Here is a 14014-nt window from a genome sequence, read left to right on the forward strand (position 1 = left end):
GATTGAGGCATCTTAGCAGATGGTATAAGGAAGCTTACACTACCACTGCTCTTACTATTTCTGTCTAAATAGGAGATTTCGCTTTTCAAAGGGAGTCATTCTGACAATCTTCATGAGTCCTAAAAATGCACTTAAAGCCCACTGATTAGGGTACTCACTTGGGATGTGGGAAACCCCAGTTCATTTCTTTCCCTCTGCCTGATGAGGAGAAGGAATTTAAACAGGGGTTCCTCACACCACAGCTAGGCACCCTAACCATAGGGCTAAAGATTATGATGGATGCTGCCTCCTCCTTCCTCCACCACTTACCCCAGTCTGATTTGTGTGGAGTTAGGCAGGTGCCTAACTCATTCACACAAGAAACACCTTTGTGCCTATGCTGCCTGATTGCAGGAGGGGGGTTCTCAATTTGTGGCTCGCTAACAAAGATAGGCACTTCCCTGCAGCCCTGATTTAGGTGCCAACCTCTGTGAGGGGGCGGGGGTTAGTTAGGACACACCCCTTTTATCAGCATCTTCCAATGGTTAGCTCAGGTAGCTCCCAACCTAGCTTCCTGGCTTTTGTGGATCCCATTCCAAGGTATCTATCTATCACTGTGCATTGTATAGGTGTCTAAGTCATGCTTAGTGAATTATGTTGTTCTGGTGATTTTTCTAGGCACCTTGAAGTTAGGTTTGCAATGCCTAAGTCCTTTTGCAGATCCAGGCCCAAATACTGGAACGTATGGAAATGGACAGGCAAGCTGTCCATAATCCTTTAAAAAGCTATTGTGTTGTCCCAGAAAAAAAAAATTACTTTGACACTGACATTCTTGCTGACTACTGATGTTATCAAATATCCCATTTTGGGGGAAATTAATTGAGAAGATTGTGGCAGATCGGATCTGGCAATGTTGGGAATCTTTGGAGTTGTTCTAGACCCTGTTTTTGAGTAGAAATTGTGGTTATTTGCACTGATTGATCTCCTAGCAATGAATAAAGAGTCCATGATGATTTTATTAACTCTGTCAGCTGCCTTCAGTACCAATGACAGTGCAGTTCTGTTGGGATGTCTGTGGTCACCAGTAAGAGTGAATGAAGTTGCACTTGAATAGTTCCATTCGTTCTTAGTTGGGAGATCTCAATTGCCCCGAACCACCTTTTATCTGTGTGTAACGAGGGTTGCCAGGGCTCAACCCTCCCTGTGGAGGAGGGGAGCCACACAGGCCGCATTCTGTCCTCCATGGGGCTGGACCCTTGGACCCACGGCCCACTGTCCGGTGGACATTCGGTCCCTGTGGAGAGGACTGGTCTGCCCGGACATCCAGCACCATGGGTTCCTCCCACTCAGGGCTGGGCGGTAGGTCCGGGAATACCTCCAGGAGGGCGGCCCAGGTCTGGTCTGATGGCTCCTCGGGGCCGTAGCAAGGACGGGGTAGCTCTGGCAGCCCCTCGTCGCAGCAGCTGCTGGGTAGCTCTGGCAGCTCCTCGTCGTAGCGGGCGCGGGGTAGCTCCGGCAGCTCCTAGTAGCTCCGGCAGCTCCTGGTACCGGCCTCTGGCCTCAGCAGCCTCCCAGTGACGAGAGCTGGCGGGCACATCTGCTCCTGGCGGCGGCTGGAGCCTGACTGAAGGCTGTGGCCCAGCTTTTATCCTTCCAGGTCGCCGCCTGACCCTCTGAGGGGTGGGACTTCTGCCCAGCAGTTCCGCCCTGGGGGATGATTGACGGGGCTCAACCCTCCCTGTGGAGGATGGGAGCCACACCGCCTTGCTACACTGGGATATTGGAGGGCTCAGTTTTCCCAAAGCTGAGGCCGCTAGATGAATGAGTGAGGAAAGGTGTGCTATACTGAATTTAATAAGATGCTGATACCTAACTCTTTCTATCACATCCACCAAGTCTGGTCCAGTTGCATGAATAGCCTGATGTAGGAGATGAAAGAGGACAAGTTGGCTAAGGGCTAATCCAGAGAGGACTGAAGTGGTGATGTGGCCTGGAAGATGCCCCTAGAAGAGTTGTTGAGGACTGTATCTGCACTGCTGGGGAAGGGAGTTCAGCTTTGGATTTCCTGATGATGGATAGCACTCAGCCCCCGGCAGCTTCAGGTCTTAAATTCTCTGTTCTCATTTAGACCTCTTATTTCCCAGGTTAGCCACATTCAGAGGGAGTTCACATGAAAATGATGCAGTAAATAAAGATGCTAAGAAACTGAAGTGATTATAATTCCTGTATTGCCAACTAATCACCTCCCTGACCTTTAAAGGCAGTGGTTTTCACACTTTCTAGGCTGTGTACCCTTTTCCAAATAATGAGTCTACCTCCTACCTCTCATACCCCCATCTGAGATAGGGTCATAATATACCCTCAATTAGCTTACCAAGTCTTACTAAATAAAGTGCATTGTCTGCCATTATAGGATTTTTCTCACGTACCCACTGACAAGAACTCGCATACCACTAGGGATACACATAACCCAGTTTGAAAACCACTGCTTTAAGATATTAATTTATAGGAACTCTCTGGGCCAAATTAAGCTCTCTTACACTGGTGAAAAACTCAGGGTAACTCCATTAAAGCTACTTTGCGATTATGATGGTGTAAAGGAGCAGAATTTGACCTACCTGGCCAGCTCTTTGGCTGGTGTAAATTGATCTCGCTCCATTGAAGTAAATGGAGGTATGCTGATTAACACCAGCTGAGGAGCTGGGCCGTTCTATTTAACTGTTAACAGGAAAAAAAGTCAACGATAATATAAATAACAACATCATCATCAGTTTAAACATTAGTTTCTTACAGTCACAAGAACAGCCCTTGGATTTGCTTAGATCAGAGCTAAGTAGACAGATTGTCTCACAGACACCATCTCTTCCTCGTGGGACTGTGCAGATCACCTCTCTTCCTAGTCAAAATCACATAACCTCCCTGCATGTATTTTTAGCTTCTTTTAATCTGTTTCAGCACTGGAACCAAGGAGGAGAGCCAGCACCACATGACCAACCTGCTTTCCATGGGTGGAACACCAGCAAGTGTGCCGCGGACCGCAGTTTGGAGGACCACTGGTGTACAGAATTGAGGGAGATGTGCTTTCTGCCTTATTAAGCTATTTTCAGCCCAGGTGTAAATGAGAGTTTCATCTGTTTAACACTGGCCTGAATTTTGTCTATTGACTCTCTAGTAGATTACACTAGTCCAGGGATTCTCAAACTTTGTTGTACTGCAACCCCCTTCTGGCGACAAAAGTTACTACATGAACCCAGGAAGGGGGACAAACGCCTGAGCTCGCTCGAGTCCCACAGCACCAGGCGGAGTGTCCAAGGCCAAAGCGTGAGACTACGGCCCCGGGCGGGGGTGCCAAAGCTGAAGCCCAAGGGGTTCAGCCCCCGGAAGAGGACTGTAACCTAAGCCCCGCCACCCAGGGCTGAAGCCCTTGGGCTTGGGCTTTGGCTTTGGCCCAGACGGTGGGGCTCGGGCTTTGGCCCCGGTCCCCAGCAAGTCTAATACCAGCCCTGGTGACCCAGAGTTTGAGAACCGTGCACTAGCACGATAGTGCTGCATGGCTCCAGAAGGGAAAAGCACAAATGATATACAGGAATAATAGAAATGTATGAGGAACTTTGGCAAAATTTGGGGATTCCCCCCCAAATCTGCAGAAGAACATTTTTTTTTATTTTTGTTCTACTTAGGCCTTGAGCTAAAGTTATTGTGCGATGTTGGTCTTCTGTAGGTACTTCATCCAAGGATCAACCAGGTTAACAAAGAAGAGAAACAAAATGAATTTAAACTCGTGGCAGCCAGGCCTGAGGAGGGAAATACCTCAGGGCAGTTGAACATAATTAATGTAATTGGGCAACAATTATTTTGCCCCTGTGACAACAATACTACTGCATGGGAGACTCTGACCAAAGAGATGGCCTCAAGACAATCCATCTCAGGTTTTATCTTGAGCCAGTTGCATGTTGGGACAGGACTTTGTGTGATTTAGTGAGTACGGTACTTGTGTGAATACTCATGCAGCGCAGTAATGATCACTAAAGCCTATAGTTTATGTACTTCACTGGTGAGCCTCGGTGCTTAAGAGGACATATGAGGAATGTTTATTTTTTTGACAAATTATATTACATGGAGGCCTCTCCTGTAGAGAATTCAGAGAAGGAGGAGAAAAGAAATGCAGCTGGTCTACACATAGAACATCATCAGCATCACATGGTTGTGTACTGACTGTATGACTTCAATACAACTGTTGTGATATTTCTCAGGGAAAATAAAATGTATTGTTAGAATCAGCTGTTGTAAGAAATTCAAATATTGGTGCAATAGTGCATGAGAGAAAGTCATGGGTAGTTTATTGTGCTCGTGTAATCCATTATGTTGCTCCCCAGTAAACCACAATAACATAATTCAATTATAATAGCATTATTTCTCTCTTACAAAGCAATAATTCAGTCCTCTGGTAAATAAATTGAGTTTGGAGGCCAAGTAATTTATTACAATGAAAGAAAGATATGACTGAAAAAAACTGAGCCATGATGATGTTGTTATAACATAGGATTAATTAATACAAAATTAATATCTCTTGTCTTTAACTCCTAAAAATAGAGGCCCATGACCTGGTCTTCCCATGAAATCTGCAGTGACAGCTGAGGCTATTTGTATTGTTCAGGAACTTGGTGATCTTACGTGAGTCTTTTTTCTGTGGCTAGATGGGAGTCATTTTATCACAATATAAAATGATTTGTACCCTTCATTTTGATTGGCCTAGTGCAGTGGTTCCCAAACTTGTTCCGCCGCTTGTGCAGGGAAAGCCCCTGGTGGGCCGGGCCAGTTTGTTTACCTGCCACGTCCACAGGTTTGGCCAAAGGATGTACTGGACACCGCTTCCAGCAGCTCCCATTGGCCTGGAGCACTGAACCGCGGCCACTGGGAACCGCGATCGGCCGAACTTGCGGATGCAGTAGATAAACAAACTGGCCCGGCTCACCAGGGGCTTTCCCTGCACAAGTGGCGGAACAAATTTGGGAGCCACTGGCCTAGTGAGTCTATTTGCATTAGATGTTTATATGAGTAACAACATAATAATATTACATAGGATAAAAATGTCTGAGGGATATAAACTCTCATGCTTCATGGCATAAACCAACCACTAGTCACGTGGATTAGGAAGAAACTTCTCTTATATGCCTGTTAGTACATAACTGAGAGACAAGGTGGGTGAGGTAATATCTTTTATAGGACACACATCTGTTGGTGAAAGAGACAAACTTTTGAGCTTACACAGAGCTCTTCATCAGGTGAGGTCTGGGAAACTCAGAGTGTCACAGCTAAAACAAGATGGAACAGAATGTTTAGCATAGGTTGTTAACACATTTGTCTCTCTTGCCAACAGAAGTTAGTCCAATAAAAGATATTACCTCACCCACCTTGTCTTTTAAATATCTTGAGACTGACGCAGCTGGACCTACACTGTATACATTAGTACATAACTGTCCATTAAAGGGTTTTACACCTTTCTGTGAAGTATCTGGTTCTGGACACTGTGAGACATGGGATATGGGACTAGATGGATTATCAATAGGGCAATTCTTGTGTTATAATTCCTGTTAGAATACTCATATACTGTATTTATCTCAAGCTTCTTCCTAAAGCATTCTGGATACATACAGGGATGCAGCAACAGATTACAGAGTAGAGGGAACTCCTTATTAAGGTTTCTCTTCACTAAGAAGATAAGGTGCAACAATTCTAAAAAATTAGATGCACACATAAAATCCAACTGGAAAATAAGAGAGCAAGCAGGACAGTGCACTTGTAGGGACTCCTCCAAAGTCCATTTTACTCAATGGAAAGATTCCTGTTGTCTTCAGTGACTGGTACTTAGCTACACCATTAATTTAGGAAAGCAGTCATGGTTATAGTTCAATTGTATTAGAGCCTGTCATTATCTAAATTATAAAGAACAATATTTAAGCTGATAGCTGAAAATATTAAACTGATTAATCTTTTTTTTTTTAAATGAGCTATAAATATAATACAGGGATAGAATTTTTTTTTTTATTTCAGCAGCCTTGTCCATAGTTAGGGGCTTACCAAATTCATAGTAGTGAAAAACATGAAACTGACTATGAAATCTGGTCATCCCTGTGAAATCTGGTCTTTTGTGTACTTTTACCCTACAGTAAAATCCAATGCAGTTATATGTACCGTTACAGCTACCAGATGTGATTATTAGCTTGTTTCAATATAAAAAATAGAAAGGTCATGACCTTGATAGGATTTATTGATTGACACTTTACAGCAGCAAATAACACTCAGGGCTCAACTCACTGATTGGTAGATATGGGCATCCGGGGCGGTTTTATATCATAGTGATCTCAATTGGTAGCCTACCGTAAGACAAGTGAAATTATTTTAAAATGTTTCAGAATGGTAGCCATGTTAGTCTGTATCAGCAAAAACAATGAGGAGTCCTTGTGGCACCTTAGAGACTAACAAATTTATTTGGGCATATTTAAAAATAAATTTGTTAGTCTCTAAGGTGCCACAAGGATTCCTCATTGTTTTTGCTGATACAGACTAACATGGCTACCATGTTACATCTACAATCATTACTGCAGCAGATCATGTGAAAGAATTTGGAAGCCAAATTCTGCATGCTGATGGTGGAAAACTTTTGTTGGATATCATACTGCAGGCAGCAGTTCAGCGCTGCTTAGACTCGAAACCATTGAAGCAGAAAAAGGGCTGCAGATAGTTCACTGCTGGGAAACAAAAAGGTAAAAAAACCAAAAAACAATTTAATCTCTTTTTAAGAAGATCACAGGGAGCTCTGAGACCCATCATTTAGCTACAACGGAACTTGTGGATGCATTTGCAAGTACTGATAAACTGTTGGAAAAACCTGATCACCCAAAGCTATGCGAATTCATTCAATGGAATGTACAAAAGGCATGTGGCTTACCAAGTGCGAATCAGCTATGACAAGACTACCTTCCAAATGTTTCTGCTACACATTCTGAGGAGAGGAAGTCTCTAATTAACTCATGTGAGTCTTTTGCAATTATATGAGTCTATTGATGAGCAAGACAACTATGTACTGCATGTTCGTTTTTTATTTCTTACAAGGCTGAAAATGTACAGACAGGAAAGCTAACAACAGTGCTCCTCACCTGTGTGGATGCTGCTAACTACAGTACAGTTTTTCAAGCAATAAGTAAAACCGTTTCAAAATACGGTGCGGATTTTGACAAAGTATCTGCTTTCATAAGAGATGAAATCTTTCAAATCTACTCTTCAAGGTCTAATGCGAAATGTCCACATTATATGTAATGCACATGTAATTTCTCTTGTCAGTGAGCTGTGGAGATGTGAGTTTTGATAAGCTGGTCAGCTGCAAAAAAAAGATCTTTAAACACTGCCCTAGATGTAAACTTCAATACAGGCAGCACTTTGCAAACATGACTGAAATCGGGAAACAACAAATTGCACTTCCCCCAGAGCCAGTAATTACTTGTTGGAATTCCTGGGTTTGGGCCTTACAATACCATGCAGCTCACCTGAAGTAAGTACTACTCAGAGTTTGTCTCAGAAGAGCCCACACTGACACCAAAACCACAGGTTTTTAACAGACTTTTCAATCCTTCGAAATGCTGCTCAGCTGAATGAGGAAGTTGAGTTTGTTGCCAAGAATGCCACAGGACTGATGGATTTAATCACTTGGTTCAAATCTTGACATGTCACAATCCATGACGCTTACAACAAAGTAACGGATGTACTGTTCTGGGCTGACAAACAGTCGAACGAAAATCACGCGGACAATGCTGAGCTCAGTGTCAGGGCTCAGCAGGTGTTTTCTCGCATGGCAAAGAAGCTCAGACAGTATTACTGCTATGGGGAAGAGTCAAGTGATGAAGAAAAAAAACACCTCAAAAGTTTCAACAACCTGTAGCAGGGTTCTTAAAGCTGTGCATGTTTTTGACCCTGCACAAATGAACCTGTTGACAGTGGATTTAACCTCACTTAATGCAGCTCCTGGCTTCAGCAAGTAGGCTGGAGACTCCTTCTTACAAAAATATCGTGAAAGAAGCGGACCGTACTTTGCCTGTGCCATAGTTTTGGAACTCAGTGGAAGGCAGAATCCCCCACCTCTCAAGGCTAGCTCAGCTGCTCTCTGATCATTCCAATGAACTCCGTGGATGCAGTGAGAGCTGTATCTAAACACAGACAGGTGTTTTCAGCGCAGAGACAGGAAATGAAGAAAGACACAGTTGCAGGATGCCTCATGTTCACATTCAACCACCGACTTCAGTAAGTAAAGTGTGTGACCTGTTAATGTTCTGCTTTTCACAACAGTTTTTGAGTTAGTGTCAGACAATGCATGACATTTGAAACCAGAACTTTTTTTAACCTTCTGTTAACTTAAGCGCTTTATGTGTTTATATCTTGCCTTTTAAAATACATATCCATGCTTTGTTATAACACAGTGAAATTTAAGATTTAAATATATGAACTAAAATTCAAGATTTTTAAAATGCTCTGACCATGAAATTTATGAAAATGGACCGTGAATTTGGTAGGTCCCTATCAATAGTAGAGAATTGCATCAGTGTGATTGAACTTGTGCTATCTGCAACTGTGCAGCACAGCTACATTAATGTGTTTTGGGTGCACTATAACCACATAAAACACTCCCTGAAAGGACTGCATCTATCCCACAATTCTTGGCACCGACAGTTCCCCAGAGAATTGCATACTATCTGTGGTATAGACTGACTTTTTGTACCTGTTCCCATTTTTGGTTTGCTCTATTGTCTGTTTTGAAAGGTTCCGTCCTGCATGAGGATCATCATGAGGGACAGGGTTATGCGCTCACATTTGCAGATGCCATGACAGAAAATTAAGGGCGCCCATCTCACCCTCTCAGACTAGATATAATCCTTCAGGGCCAGAATATATTATGAACACTCCCCACCAGCAGAATATATTATGAACACTCCCCACCAGCAGTGGCTCCAGGCACCAGCGCTCCAAGCGTATGCCTGGGGCAGCAAGCCGCGGGGGGGCGCCCTGGGACCGGCAGACCTCCTGCAGGCAAACTGCCATGCTTGGGGCAGCAAAAAAGCTAGAGCCTCCCCTGGTCTCTTCACTCCTTTTGGGAAGTAGGTGGTCCGGAAGGTAAGGCGCTTAATTTTATTCTTTTAATTCATTTACTCTGCTGTATATTTTTATAAGTTTACATTTTTCAGTCTCTGCTTTTTTCTTGTGCTGTTTTGTAGTTGAACTAGTGGTTTCTTTCTTTCTTTTGTTTCCCTCTAGGAACCAGGGATGGAAGTGGTGTCTATGCCTCGTGTCCTGAATGCCAGCTAACAGGGCCCAAAGGAACACCCAGGGCCCCCCCCGATCCCACTCCCAGTTGTTGGAATACCCTTTGAACGAACAGGGATGGATCTGATGGGACCCCTAGGGAACAGCACATCTGGGTTCTGATATATACCGGTGATAGTGGACTATGCTACATGGTACCCCAAAGCCATCCCACTACATTCAACAAACGCAGCCACCCTAGCGGGCGATGAGGTCTTTGCCAGGGTTGGGATACTGAAGGAAATATGGACAGACAGGGGATTCAACATCTCATCCAAAATGATGAGAGACCTGTGCGAGCTGTTGAAGATCAACACTCTCAGAGTGTCTGTCTACCACCCACAGACCATTGAGCTGGATGGAGCAGTTCAATAGGACCTTGAAGTCCATGTTGAAGAAATTCATCAACACTGATCCATTGTGCTGGGACTGGCTGCTGTCATCATTGTTCACCACATGCGAGGTCCCCCAAGCCTTCACCGGGTTTTCCCTTTTGAGGAGGCAGCCCAGGGCCAGTACAGGAGGCAGCCCAGGGGGATCTTGGATCTCCTCCGGGAGACCTATGAAGAGCAAGAGTCCTGAGTCGTGGGCACAATATTGTATATGCTCCAATTATGGGAGTGACTCAAAACACTAGGGGGATTTGCTAAAGAAAAGTTGTTAAGAGCCCAGCAGACACAGGAGACAGCATACAACCAGAGGCCTGATTGCTTCAAACTGAGTGACAGGGTGTTACTACTGCTCCTGTCCTCCAAATAAAAGCTTTTGGCCCAATGGAAAGCTCTATGTGAGGTGGTCAGGAGGGTAGCTAGGATGTGTTGACTATGAGCTCCAACAACCTAGGAGATGGAAGAAGACTCAAATCTATCACATCAACCTCTTGGAGGCCTGGAAGGCTCAGGAGACCTTGCTGATAGCCCTGTGCCCCCTAGAACCAAACCTCAGGCCTCAAGCATTGGCCCCCCAGATCCAACCCCCCTACTGATGGGGTCAGAACTCAGCCTGAGACAACAAACTGAAATAATACAAATGACTCAGGCCTTCCCCACGGTGTTCTTGACTCTCCCAGGGAGGACACAGCCCACCACCACATTGCTATGACACTTGGACAGAAGGTTCAAAAGAACCATTGACCCCTGCCAAGGAAAATGTGGGAGGTCATCCATGAAGAACTCCAGGCTATGCTGGCTCTGGCGGGGGGTTACTGAAGAATCCCTCAGTGAATGAAGGAGCCTTATCATACTGGTGCCAAAGCCTGATGGATCAATGAGGTTCTTCATTGATTTTAGAAAGGTCAATGAGATATTGTGTTTTGACATCTACCCTATGCCCTGGGTGAATGAATTATTGGAGAGACTGGGAAATACCAAATACATATCCATGTTGGACCTTACCAAAGGGTACTGAAAATCCCTCTAACGAGGGCATCACTGGAGAAGATGACTTTCCCTACTACCTATGGCCTCTACCAATGTGTAACCATGCCATTTGGCCTGCATGGAAAGACCACCACCTTCCAGCAACTGATGGATCAACTACTGTGACCCCACAAAGAGTATGCTGCTGCATATGTTAATGACATAGGTCATCCTCCCAGTTGGCACTATAGATGACTATGTCACCTCTCAGCGGTTACCCGAGCCCTCAAGAAGGCAGGACTGCCTGAAAACCTGGCCAAATGCTGCCTGGGCTAGAAGAGAGTAACATTTTATGGGTACATCGTGGGGCAGGGATGGCTACAACCCTTGGGAGATGAAGTCCAGGTGCAAACCAACTGCCTGGCCCCCTCAACCAAGAGACAGGTGAGGTGGTTTCTCGGACTTGTGGGCTAGTATAGATGCTTTGTTCCTGGCTTTGCTACAACAGGCAACCCCCTTTCTAACCTCGTGAAAGTACCCGACCCATGAAGGTGCAATGGACCACGAGGCATGTGAGGTGTGACAGAGCCTTCCAGAGTTTGAAGGTCCGGCTAACTTGGGGACCCATTCTCTTTTACCCTGATGAACCTTTAGATGAACACATCAGACGTGGGCCTGGGGACCATATTGTCCCAAGAGGTAGGCTGTGAAGAACATCTGGTGGTTGTTTTTGAGTAGGAAGCTGTTCCCCAGAGAAACAAACTTGAGGAGGAGCTGGCAGCAATAGAGGTCTTACATTACTATCTGTTAGGAAAATCCTTTTTACTCGTCATGGGCTACACCCCTCTACACTGGCTAAACTTGATGAAGGACACCAACATCCAGATTCAGAGGTGGTACCTGTAACCCTATGACTTTCAAGTGCTCCACTGCCCAGGAAAGGCACACACCAACACTGATTTCTTCTTGTGGAAGGGAGGAAGAGAGCAGAGGAATGCTCACTGCCTGGTTCTAGCCTGAGGGGAGGGAGTGTGATGGGGTGTTTGAACTCCACGCCGTTGAAGTGAGGGTTAAGGGGTTGCTCTGGATACAGGAGGCCATGCCCCCACCCCTTTTGGGCATGATCACAATGGAGACAGAGTTCAATAGGGAGCAGCTCAGCTCAATCTCCCAGACAGAGCAGGAGAGCTCTTGGGTTTTGCAGCCTCCCGCAGAAAAGCTGTCGAGGCACTCCTAAGCGAGGGCCAGAACCTACATTCAAGCCACAGCAGACACTTCAGATGCGGGGGCTGTGTATGACAAACCACCACAGATAGAGGGAGACCATCCAGAGAATGGCCTGAGAGAACTCCAACGGGGACTCCAAGATCCTCTGGCACCAGCAGAGGATCCAAAGCTGGGGAAGGAATAGGACCACAGGGCAGGCATAGGGGCACCTGTCTCCTAGACCAGTGGTCTTCAAAGTTTGGGTCGTGATCCAGTACTGGGTCACGGCATGTCAGGCACTGGGTCACTCTGGTCATTAAAAGTCCTGTCACTGGTGCTGCCCAGTTAAGGCAGGCTAGCGCCTACCTGTTTTGACACCGTACTGCGCCCCAGAAGTGGCCAGCAGCAGGTCCGGCTTCTAGGCAGGGGAGCCACCAGAGATAAGTCCACACTCCAACCCTGCGCCCCAATCCCCTGTCCCAGCCCTGAGCCCCTCCAAACCTGGAACTCATTCCTGCACTCCAAATCCCTCAGCCCTGGCCCCATCCCAGAACTTGCACCCCAGCCCAGAGCCCTGGCCCCCCTCCCACACCCCAACCCCCAGCCCTGAGCTCCCCAAACCCAGAGTCCCCTCCTGCACCCCAAACCCCTCATTCCCGGCCCCACCCCAGAGCCTGCATCCCCAGGCCAGAGCCCTGACCCCCTCCCATACCCCAACCTGCCCCAGCTCAGAGCCCCCTCCCACACTCTGAACCCCTCATTCCTGGTCCCACTCTGTAGCCCTCACCCCTGCACTGCAACCCTCTGCCCCAACCTTGAGCCCCTCCCACACCCCAAACCCCTCACCCCCAGCTCCCTTGGGTCGCGGGCATCAACAATTTTCTTCAACTGGATCCACAGAAAAAAAGTTTGAAAACTACTGTCCTAGGTCTAGGCCTAGGCCATGGGTTTTGAATGCTTGTTTCTTTGGGTCCTTGACTGGACTCCGGTGGAGCAGGGAGGGCCTGAGTTCCCCTACCTCCTGGCCACTAACTCTTGCTACTAGGTGACATTGTCCAGAGTATTGCCCCTAGGTGGTACCGCTGGCCTCGGACTCAACCTTGCCGCCCCCCAACAAGCCCCCCGATGTCCACTTTCCCACCTAATGCAATGCAGCCACAAAGGATCCTTCACTCCTTAAGGGGAACGGGGCGATGAATGGGTGGTGGGGGCAGCAGAGGGGAGGAACGTAAGTGGATTTATTTCAGGATAGGTGGGTCATGTAACCTATGAGCCTTTTCTGATTTTTCCATCTACATGTCACTGGCAGGGGAGTAGCTTAACAGGTGAGAGAACCAGTGGTAAGGATGGCACAGGGAGCAGTAAGTGCACTCTTGCAGTCGCAGGAGTCCCATTTCCATTCACTCTGGTGCACTGCAGCATTACAATGACATGTTGGCAGATGACACAGCACTTAGCTTTGCTGCACTGTTGCAAGTACTGTTGTGTGTGGACACATGCTTCTTGGTGGAGGATGGCACTGTGTTTGCAACACTATGCTTTGATGTAGCCACACTTACTGAAAGTCTATGTGCTGTAGCCTGGGGGCCTAATCTGACAACCTGATACAGGCTAAGGACAGAATGGAAAGGCTCCAACACTTTATTTACCCCTGGCCTCTTGTTTTCACCCTTGGGCTGCTGTTTCAAATATAAACAAGGGATGACACTTCTTACTACGCCACCCGGAAGAGGCAAAAAGAACGTTATCTTTCAATTTGGCGTCAGTCCACTCAGGGAAAGGACAGGGGTCTGGATGTGGGTATGAGAGAGAGAGAGAGCAGACAGCGGGAGTGAGTCCACCATCAATTCTGCTCTGCTCTACCCGCAGTTGTCAGGACTCTGAGTGCTGGCGGCTGCTCCCTGGCCTGACCTCTCCCCGCCCAGCCGTGACCATATGTAACAAGTCGGGGGTGGGGCGAGCAGGAGTGCAAAAAGTCCTGCAGCCGCACTGAGAGGGGCAGTAAAGGGCTGCAGGTCTGGGGGGGTAACCCGGCCCCCAATAGCTGGCTCCTGTGCACCCCCAGAGGCAGGTGCGCACGACCCACGCACGTGTGGGCGGCCTGCGCGCCCCCCAGC

Source organism: Chelonoidis abingdonii, chromosome 2, assembly GCF_003597395.2.
Source record: "Chelonoidis abingdonii isolate Lonesome George chromosome 2, CheloAbing_2.0, whole genome shotgun sequence".
Lineage (NCBI taxonomy): Eukaryota > Metazoa > Chordata > Testudines > Testudinidae > Chelonoidis > Chelonoidis abingdonii.